We start from the raw sequence: 11,327 nt of genomic DNA on the forward strand, positions 1-11,327 counted from the left end.
CCATCAAATTTTTTATTTTAATAACCGAAATGAACCCACTGATGTTTCAACAGTGGAACGAGCGAGTGCATCAAATGCTTTTTCAAAACGATTTTCTACCCGTGTATGGCCAGCATTATTAGAGTCCTTGCACATGGGCAGCTGATCCAGTTCAATGTAAAGGCCTGTGTCGTTCTCCCTCCAGGGCAGCCCAGGTGCAGTGTACAGCTTTCCCTGGACATGAATGGACATGAAGAAATATACTGCTGTATTAGGGTATATGGCTATATACTACCAAACAACACAAGTAAAGTGTGCGGACATAAGCAAAAAATAGAGAAAATTTTTATCATACACCCATACGCTTTACTCACGTTTATAAAAGCATTGCCACATACTCAACTACAGCGGCACACAGCCCTTCATATCTATGGGAAGCTGTATACTGTACCTGGGCTTCCCAGATGGTGGAAAGACACTGCCAGTTACATTAAATGGGCTCAGCTACCCATGTGCAACGACCCTTACAAAGGAAGCAGCTCCCTGATATTTTAAGTGGCCTTTCTGGACCTTGTTAACACTGAAGAGTCCTTAACATAACTTCCTGGTATCAGGGATCCCCTGCTAATAATTACTATATCCAGTGCCAGGACAAGATCATCCGGTGCCCAGGGCGAAGATGGAAAACCCGCTGTGGCAGCTACAGCGCCTACAAATGTTTGGGATCTATACTGGAAATTTTTTTATACTAGTATTGGCGGCAATCAGCAACTTAGGCATGGTTCACACTGGGGCTATTTGTCAGGCGACTTAGTCGCTTGACAAGTTACACCCCATTCAGTGCAATGAAACCGTTCTAATCGGAGCAACTACAGTCGCTCCATCTTAGAAAAAGCTTCCTGCACTACTTGGGGACAACTTTAGAGCAGCTTGCATTGACTTCTATTAAAGAAGTTGTTTGCAAGCGGCGCTGATGTTTTGGGCTGTGCGGCTACAAAGTTGGGTGACACTGGATGGGAAGGGGTTAACATCTAGGGGCAATCAAGGGGTTAACTGTGTGTCTAACAAAGTGTAATGTGTGCTGCTTTTTACTACTGATTGATTTGTTTCTTTTCCCTGCTTTGCACAGAAAAGAAAAAAAGTGATCATTCCCTGTGTATAGAGCGCTGTGTTGATTGTCAACACAGAGCTCTGGGCTGTGATTGGACACAGCCGATCAGCAGCTCCTAGCCATTAATAATTGGCTGGGATCTGCTGACAGACTCTCGCTGTGTACAATCACAGAGGAGTAGGTGGGAGGAGCATGCACCCGAAACAGGCAGCGACGTGTGGGTACGTCCCGGTGGCTGTAGCTGCCACCTGCGGTGGGTTAGCAAGTGGTTAATTAGAAATGCTATTGGTAATATACAGCAGGAAGGGGGTTAATGCACTGTCACTGATGCATTAGTGTCCAGTGGCAGTTCATTAACCCCTTTGTGCTGGATTAGTGGCACCAGTGTCAGTGTTAATTAACCCACTGGTGCCACTAATGCAGTACAAAGGGGTAATTAACTGCCACTGGCCACTAATGTATCAGTGACAGTGCATTAACACCCTTCCTGCTGCATATTGCCAATATAATTGCTAATTAAGCAAACTCCTCTCGGCCATCTGCAGAAGGTAATCTGTTTACTTGAGTGATGATGTCCTGCTTGGTTCTCCTTGATCTCGCTCCCATGTTATATCTCCGGTGGGTGGCAGCACTCCATGCTCGTTCCCCATCCCGCCTCTAGGCCGGCCTCTCAGTGACGTCACGCCGGCCAGGACTAGGAAGCGCCTGTTGGGTGGAGATTACTCCACCTGACAGGGAGGTGAGGGGCAGGGCTGGTCTTGGGCTTGTGCTGGGTGCAGGAGCACACTCGGCACATTCTGTTATCTATGTAGCACGCTCGGTACACCGGCACGTCTACTGCGACACCCTTCCTCCAGTAAATGGTCCAGCCCAGGGCATCCACCACTTCTGCCCCCCTTGTACCGAACTGCCTATATCTACAGATCAAGGTAGATTAGTGTGGTGGTCACTGGGAAGAATGCTTCTTACATGTGTGGATATTTGAAGGAAGGTCCCCCCTACAGATAAATAAAATATCACTGTTGTCAGTGATTACTTATGTGAGAGACAAAAAAATGCTGATTGCTTGAACTGATTGCCCTGACAACCTCTGGAGGAACCCTAGGTTTCCGCTGAAGCCTAGTTGAGAAAGGCTTTTAAAGTTTCAGTTTCCTGCAAAATCAACTAGTCCTCTGAGTGCTGCGTGCAGGCCCTGATATTTGGTGTTAGGGTGGCTCCTTTCCCTTGTAGGGTCCCATTAGCCCCCTGCTGGAGCCACCCTTTCATGCACATGCGCAGCCTCAAACAACAAACACCTCTGGCCCCTCCTTGAAGTGTCTGAAAGCCAAGTTATTCCCTCAGGCTGTCTGTGCAAGTCAGTGGAGACAGGGTCCTCAAGTCCACAAAATTTTCTTTGTGACGATGCATGCACATGAGCTGGCAGAAGGCATGATGGGATATGTAGTCCAGGTAGCTGTACAGTCAGTCCCCAAGTTACAAACATCCGACATACATACATCCAACTTATATACGTCCAAATTACATACATCCAAATTACATACATCCAACTCGTACTTACAAACCAAGGGAGACAACAGGAAGTGAGAGGAAATCTACCCCTAGGAAGGGAAATTCACTCCTCTCCTGAGTTATCATGGGAAAATGGTGTCACCACTGAAACTTTATTACCAATCCTTGTTTCCACGGCAGCCCATAATTTTCAAAATCCAATTGTTACAGGGACAGAAAGTGAGGTGAAATCTTTTGAACAGGGACACAGACAGCCAAACAAATGTTACAGGGGTGTTAACCCTTCCCTATACTATCCAAAAAACGTAAAAATATTTTTTTGGCGGGAGTTACACTTAAAAAATGTACCTGTTCCAACTTACATACAAATTCAACGTCAGATCAAACCTACAGAATCTTGTTACTAACCTGGGAACTGCCTGTATTTTGCTGAATGGAACTTATGTTATTCCTACGCTCCCCAACAGGAAGTCCAGGGAAGCGGTGCACAGGAAGACAGAAGATGTAGATATACAATTGCAAAAAAAATAGAGTTTTTATGTAATCGGAATTCATACATATGTGCAAATCAGTGTCCTTCACAGTGACAATCAGTGCCCAGCATTAATACCTGTCAGTACCTGCCCAATCAGTGCTGCCCATCAGTGCCATCTATTAGTGTCCATCAATGCCACCTGTCAGTGCCAATCAGTGCCGCCTATCAGTGCCAATCAGTGCCGCCGGTCAGTGCCCATCAATGCCACCTGTCAGTACCCATCAGTGCTGCCTGTCAGAGCCCATCAATGCCACCTGTCAGTGCCCATCAGTGCCGCCTGTCAGTGCCCATCAGTGCTGCATATCAGTGCTGCCTATCAGTGCCCATCAATTCTACATATCAGTGCCTCCTCATCAGTGCCCATCATTGCCACTTTATCAGTGCCAACTCATCAGTGCCCATCGGTGCCTCCTCATCAGTGCCCATTAATGCCGACTCATCAGTGCCCGTCAGTGAAGGAGAAAACAAAATTTTATAACAGAAACAAAGAAAAAAACATTTTTTTCAAAAATGTCGGTCTTTTTTAGTTTGTTTAGCAAAAAATAAAAACCGCAGAGGTGATCAAATACCACCAAAAGAAAGCTCTATTTGTGGGAAGAAAATGATAAAAATTTTTGTTTGGGTACAGTGTTGTATGAGCACGCAATTGTCATTCAAAGTGCGACAGCGCTGAAAGCTCAAAATTGTCCTGGGTAGGAAGGGGCAAAATTGCCTGGTATTGAAGTGGTTAATTTACAGCACTTTTCCACACCTGCCTAAGACTTTTGCACAGTACTGTATAAATAGATAGATAGATAGATAGATAGATAGATAGATAGATAGATAGATAGATAGATAGATAGGTGCTTGAGTACCCATACTAAATTATACTAAATACTAAATGACCCTTCCTCAATATTTGTGTACATGTACTGATAACACACATCACAACACCTACTGTATTTAAATGGTGATTTGGTGGTAATGAGTTGCAGAATTTGACTCCTTCCACCCATGTGATCCTTTGATGTCTGACACTCCCAGCACATAAGGAAGATCCTACAGTTAACGAAAGCCCACATGAAGTGACAAACATTTATTATTGTAAACACATGTGTAGGAAAGATAGGAATAAGCTTACATGGTACAAATAACTTTACTGGTATGCAGAATATACGCATGACACAAACACTATATTAAATACCATCAACCACAGCATGTAAAAAACACAAAGCAACCAGGATAATTATTCAACCAAAACCACAAAGTAACAATTTAATAAAACAAATAGAAGTCAAACAACCGTGTGACAATTAACCAACAATACAAGAAACTCCAAAATACATCAGGCTGTGTTAATCTCTAATGATAAATGAGGAGCCTGTCATAATATTTGTGGTCTCGTTTGGGACGGTCAAAGACACTAACTCCTTTATTAAATACAGCATTACCATTTTTGAGACTGCACATTTTTAGATTGTAGTTCCCAATTAAAGTAGATTTCACATTACAATAATAGTTAGGGAAAGTACAAGAAACTTCCCATTTTAGAAACATACCTAACCACAAAAATCAACAAAAATGATCAGACTTCCCACAAGGCTTCAGCATAACCTTGCCTCTAACAAATATTGCTTTTTGATTTTGTTCGCAGTGTAGAGATACCTTTGAGGTATTTCAAAGAATTTATCAGGCCAGGCATAGCCTAAAAGAAAAGAGGAATGACAAGTGTACTTCTACAGACAATCAATAAGATAATAATGTTACTCTGAGAGATATGGTTAAACATCTGCAGTATTCTAACAGTAATTAACAGAACTGAACTGCACTTACCTAGCAACAGTATATAAAGACAACCCTCACTTGCTACAACAGTCCCCATTTTATCTCACTGGCCAGTGACTAATGAAAGAAAAAAAAAAGAACACATTGGTCAGCAAAGTTTGAGCTCTTAAAGTGGTTGTAAACCCAGATGAAAAACAAAAAAATGTTGTCCTGGAGTTATCTCCGGGTCCGCAGACTACAGCGCTTTGATTGGCCAGAGCCGCGATGACGTCACACCCGCGCATGCACGCGGGAGCCGCCAGTAACGGCACAGCAGCTGAAGAAACGTCACAAGTGTTTTTTTTATTTTAAATAACAAACATGTTATACTTAACTGCTCTGCGTAGTGGTTTTGCACAGAGCAGCCTGGATGCTCCTCTTTTCAGGTCCCTCGCTGGCGCCCCTGGCCCCTACCTCCTGCCGGGTGCCACCACAGCAAGCAGCTTGCTATGGGGGCATCCAAGCACGCACACTCCTGCCCACTTTGTCTCCTGATTGGCTCACTGGCTGTGATTGACAGCAGTGGGAGCCAATCAGGAGTGCGAGTCCCCGGAGGGCCAAGGGTCTCGTGGACATCGCTGGATCGAGAGGGGGCTCAGGTAAGTATTAGGTGGAGCTGGGGGGGCAGCTGCATACAGAAGGTTTTTTTTAGCTTCATGCATAGAAGGCATGAAGCTAAAAAACCTTGTGCCTTTACAACCACTTTAACAAAGAATGTGCTGTACTTAGAATGCAGTAGCCCAGTGTAAGAAATGTAAAACACAGTGAGCGGAATTTATCAAAACTGGTGCAGTCACATCCTGGAACAGCTGCGCACGGCAACCAATCAGCTTCTATTTTCAGCTTGTTCAGCTTTGAAAATGAAAGGTATGAGCTGATTGGTTGCCATCCACAGCTGCTCCAGATTCTGTCTGCTCTAGTTTTGATAAATTCCACTAAGGGCTCATTCAGACAGGCACTGAGACCGAGGTCCTGTATGCTGAGTCACTTTTTGCTGCATCTGCATCCACCAGAGAGCTTCAACTATAGAAGTGGGTGCACAGATCGGAATGCAGATACTGTGCGTTCGCATACATGCATCCCTTCCTGTCTGTGTGTCAAATTTTGCTGCTGCATCCCAATTGACTTTGATTGGACTGCCTGCACAGGGATGCACAGAACACCAAGTATCTCTATGCGGTACAACGCCATCACACTGGGCATGGACGCATATGCTAATATGAATGAAGCCTAATTGTCATGTAGGCCAGATAGCAGGAAAGAGAAGATGTCGCGTAATCAAAAGAGAAGTATGGGAATTTTTTTATTTAATCATACTTACCTAGATGGATGCTGCATCTGTCCTCCGCCTGCTCCAAGGCTGAGAACCAAGTATCAAAAACTCAGTTCTCAGTTCTCCCTGAGCAGAGAGCTTGTGACGGTCATTCTCTGGGTCTCTGCTCTGCGCCCCCCCCCATAAAAAAACACTAGGCTGTGGAGGGGGTGGGAGCGGCTGGGTCAGGGTCTCAGCGTCACGCCGAGAAGCTGAGCTGGGTGCCAGTCATGTGGTGGGTGGATCACGACCATATGGTTGCACTCTTTCCCCAGCCTGGACCAGCTCTGTGACAACAGCAGACAGCCCGCTGTCAGCTGAAAATGGGTCACAGGAGTGCAAAACAATCTTCACTGCTGTGATCCACAGAAGTACAACCAAATAACCAATAAATCTATCACTTGACCTGTCTCTCTGCTCCTGTTTGGCATTATTTGCGACAATTGATAAATGTCCCTATTTATGTTGTGAATTCACCCTCGAGGGCCCAGGCAGGCTCTTCCTCAGCCCAGGCTTTAGATCCAGGCTATTTCTCTCTGAAGCTGACAGGTCCTTCAGTCACGCACTTTCCTAGGCCTCCACTATCCCCCTCTCATAGTCCAGGGCATTCAGACACCTGCTGTCCTAGTCCAGGGCCTCCAGACACCCCCTCTCCTAATCTAGGACCTCCAGGCACCCCCTCACCTAGTCCAGTATCTACTTTGTACCCCCCCATCCAGGGGCCTTTGCCACACCAACCGCTATTTCCTAGTCAAGGGCCTCTTCTGCACCCCCCCAGTCCAGGGCTTCCTCTGCATTCCCCTCCTAGTCCAAGGCCTTCCCTACAGCCCCCCAAGTTCAGAGCCTCCTCTGCACCCAGTCCTCCGAATCCAGGTCGTTTGCCACACCAACCCCACTTTTCAACTCCAGGACCTCCTTTTTACCCCCCCCCAGCCCAGGGCCTTGATTGTACTCCCCTCCTAGTCCAGGGCCTCTTCTGCATCACTCAGTCCAGGGCCTCCTCTGCCCCCCCCCCAGTCCAAGGCCTCCTCTGCACTCCACTGCTAGTTCAGGGCCTCCTCTGCACCTCCCAATCCAGGGCCCCCTGTGTGCTGCCCTCCTAGTTCAAGTTCTTCTCTCCTAATCCAGAGTCTTTGCCACACCAACCCTTTTCTAGTCCAGGGCTTCCTCTACACCCCCCAACTCCAGCGCCTCCTCTGCACCCCCCCAGTCCAGGGCTTCCTCTGTACCTCCCCCCCAGCCCAGGGCCACCTCCAAACCCCACCCCATCCCAAGTCCTCCTCTGCAAGTCCTCCTCTGGCACCCCCCCTAGATGCCTCACTCAGGGGTGTGTCCCCCCCTGACCCCCCCTAGTTTCGGCCCTGCTAGGAGATGTTGCTACATTCTCTGAGCCAAAGATATGTATGGCGGCTTCTTATAGAGTGAGATCTTTTTGGATTTTGAAAATAATTACCCCAGCTATTGTGAAGCAGGGTTTAACTTCTCTGAAGTGTGAGCTCATTCTACTAGAGAGGGTTTTAGCTTCTAGGGCAGCTTATGCCAAGGTATCTGCAGATGACATCTGCAAAACTATGAGTTGTAGTTCATGTTCCATTGTTGTTCCAATGCCCGTTGGAGGTGGCATCAGCTAGCTCTGCTTGTTTTGTCTACTCATTTAATTTTACAGCCTTGAAGGAGGATTAAAATATGTTTTTCACTTGATCTTGTTTTATAAACTGCTTAGCTATATCTAGGTTTTGTATTTTCGCTTGGTTTAGTTTTCTTTCTTTTGTATGTTGAAAGAATTAGAAAATTTCTATAACATTTACCCTTTAAAAATGTGTTTTTCAGCCAGGGTAAGATCTAGCCTAATTTGGGGGTGCTGTAATAAAAAAGTCGGGAGGTATATTGACAAAAGTGAGTGACAGTCTGTAACATGAGTTACCACCCAGAAGTAACATTTTATAGGTAGTGCAGAGGCAATGTCAGTATGTATCAAGCCTAGTACACACGGGCCGAATGTCCGACGACATCGTCCAGTTCAATAAAAACCGGCTGACATTCGTCTTGTGTGTATGGCAGGTGGTCCAACAGAAGCTGGCCAATGATAGGTTATAATACTGCTGAACAATATTCTCATTGTTCTTGAGCTGGCCAGAAAGTTTACTTGGAAAACAAAGAGACGCTTTAACTAGATGTGTTTATGTGCAAGATTTCCTGTGATGAAATTTGTGGTATTTATATTTTTCTAAGCATTTCTTACCAGTGATTTTCAATGCACTGGTACACAGGCTGCAGGATAAATCCACTAACGCTCAAAGTTTCTTAGTATAAAATACATTCCTACAGTTTGCAATAGTAGAAAAAAATAATCTACTCCAAGATCCAGGCCCCAAGGTTCTCCCTAGTTGATTTCTGTACCAATGACACTGACTATGCAGACCTTGCCTGTGTTAAAGTTTGGGATGGGTCCTTGTTAAATACCGTAATCTGTGACAGGTAGCAAATAAAATGTATAAGAAATTTCAGATTTATTTTGAAAGCCAATAGAAATAATGTGCAAAGTTCAGTAACACAAACCAATTAAATGGATTTTTTTTATTCATCTTTTATTTTAATTTGGAAAAAAGATATCAGGAAATATTCTACATTGTAAAGATGTAACCAACACAGGATATGTTTTACTGTAGAAACAACAAATGTTTTAAAGAATTTGTAACTTTATAGGGGGAACTGTGCTAGATAGGGGGAAATCATATATAAATAACACCATTTTTAAAAAATTTGACTACAATATATAAATCTATTTATATCACTGCTTCCACTTATATGGCCCTTTTTACGTCTGACCCTCTCAACACATAAAGAAGATTTTTTAGTGACATACATTTACTTTTGTAAACACATGTAGGAAAGTTTAGGAATGATCTTACATGTCATAGATAAATGTGTTTGCTATCAGCATCTTCACTTTCTACTGTACATCATGCATTTTCTTATACCACCTTATTGAATCGCCCTGATTTGGATATTTGTATCGATTTTGCTGTTCCCAGATGTCACAACTCTTCCAAAAAAGTAATGCTGTACTGTTTGGATCAGTGACAGTATGTTCCCAGTCTACTCTGCTCACTTCTAAATCATTCAATTTCATTTAATGTCCCTGAGTCACATCTTACTGGAGCTTCTCGCTCACTGTGTAGTGATATTCCTTTACTTTCCTTGTATGGAGCTTACTGAGAAGGAAGAGCTTATTGTAATGGCAGTGATAGCCTTTTTACTTGTTAAAGATCATCATTCTGTTTCACTTCTCCTTTTCTTTGCACTAAAAATAAATAAAATTCCTACTGAATTTTTAGAAATGAAAGAATTTCACATGTAAAGGCTTTAAACATTTCAACATACAGGAGTTGGGCAAATTAGGGAAATTTTGGGTAAGGGTTATATAGATTACGTTTTAAAGTGTTGTTTCATTTCTCAGCACTGAGTTAAATTAAAATAAAACTGAACTGTAACAAAAAAAAAAAGAATATTTAAGATCTAAATATACAATACAGTGCCTTGCAAAAGTATTCACCCCCTTGGCTTTTTACCTATTTTGTTATATTACAGCCTTAAGTTCAATGTTTTTTAAATCTGAATTATATGTGACGGATCAGAACACAATAGTCTAAGTTGGTGAAGTAAAATTAGAAAAATATATACATAAAACTATTTTTCAGAACTAAAAAAAGTGATAATTGGCATGTGCGTATGTATTCATGCCCTCTGTTATGAAGCCCATAAAAAGCTCTGGTGCAACCAATAACCTTCAGAAGTCAAATAATTAGTGAAATGATGTCCACCTGTGCGTAATTTAAGTGTCACATGATCTGTCATTACATATACACACCTTTTTGAAAGGCCCCAGAGGCTGCAACACCTAAGCAAGAGGCACCACTAACCAAACACTGCCATGAAGACCAAGGAACTCTCCAAACAAGTAAGGAACAATGTTGTTGAGAAGTACAAGTCAGGGTTAGGTTATAAAAAAATATCCAAATCTTTGATAATCCCTAGGAGCACCATCAAATCTAGCATAACCAAATGGAAAGAACATGGCACAACAGCAAACCTGCCAAGAGATGGCCGCACACCAAAACTCACGGACTGGGCAAGGAGGGCATTAATCAGAGAGGCAGAACAGAGACCTAAGGTAACCCTGGAGAAGCTGCAGAGTTCCACAGAAAAGACTGAAATATCTGTACATAGGACGACAATAAGCCGTATGCTCCATAGAGTTGGGCTTTATGGCAGAGTGGCCAGAAGAAAGCCATTACTTCCAGCAAAAAACAAAATGGCACGTTTGAGTTTTTGCGAAAAGGCATGTGGGAGACTCCCAAAATGTATGGAGGAAGGTGCTCTGGTCTGATGAGACTAAAACTGAACTTTTTTGCCATCAAAGAAAACGTTATGTCTGGTGCAAACCCAACACATCACCCAAAGAACACCATCCCCACAGTGAAACATGGTGGTGGCAGCATCATGCTGTGGGGATGTTTTTCAGCAGTCGGGACTGGGAAACTGGTCAGGGTTGAGGGAAAGATGGATGGTGCTAAATAAAGGGATATTCTTGCTCAAAACCTGTACCACTCTGTGTGTGCTTTGAGGCTAGGATGGAGGTTCACCTTCCAGCAGGACAATGACCCCAAACACACTGCTAAAGCAGCACTTGAGTGGTTTAAGGGGAAACATGTAAATGTGTTGGAATGGCCTAGTCAAAGCCCAGACCTCAATCCAATAGAAAATCTGAGGTCAGACTTAAAGATTGCTGTTCACAAGCGCAAACCATCCAACTTGAAGGAGCAGAGCAGTTTTGCAAGGAGGAATGGGCAAAAATCCCAGTGGTAAGATGTGGCAAGCTCATAAAGACCTATCCAAAGACACTTGGAGCTGTGAGGGCCGCAAAAGGTGGCTCTACAAAGTATTGTCTTTAGGGGGGTGAATAGTTATGCACATTTACTTTTTCTGTTATTTTGTCCTATTTGTTGTTTGCTTCACAATAAAAAAAAAATCTTCAAAGTTGTGGGCATGAAATGTAAAATGAAATGATGCAAATC

This window comes from Aquarana catesbeiana, linkage group LG02 (assembly GCF_042186555.1).
Source record: "Aquarana catesbeiana isolate 2022-GZ linkage group LG02, ASM4218655v1, whole genome shotgun sequence".
Classification (NCBI taxonomy): domain Eukaryota; kingdom Metazoa; phylum Chordata; class Amphibia; order Anura; family Ranidae; genus Aquarana; species Aquarana catesbeiana.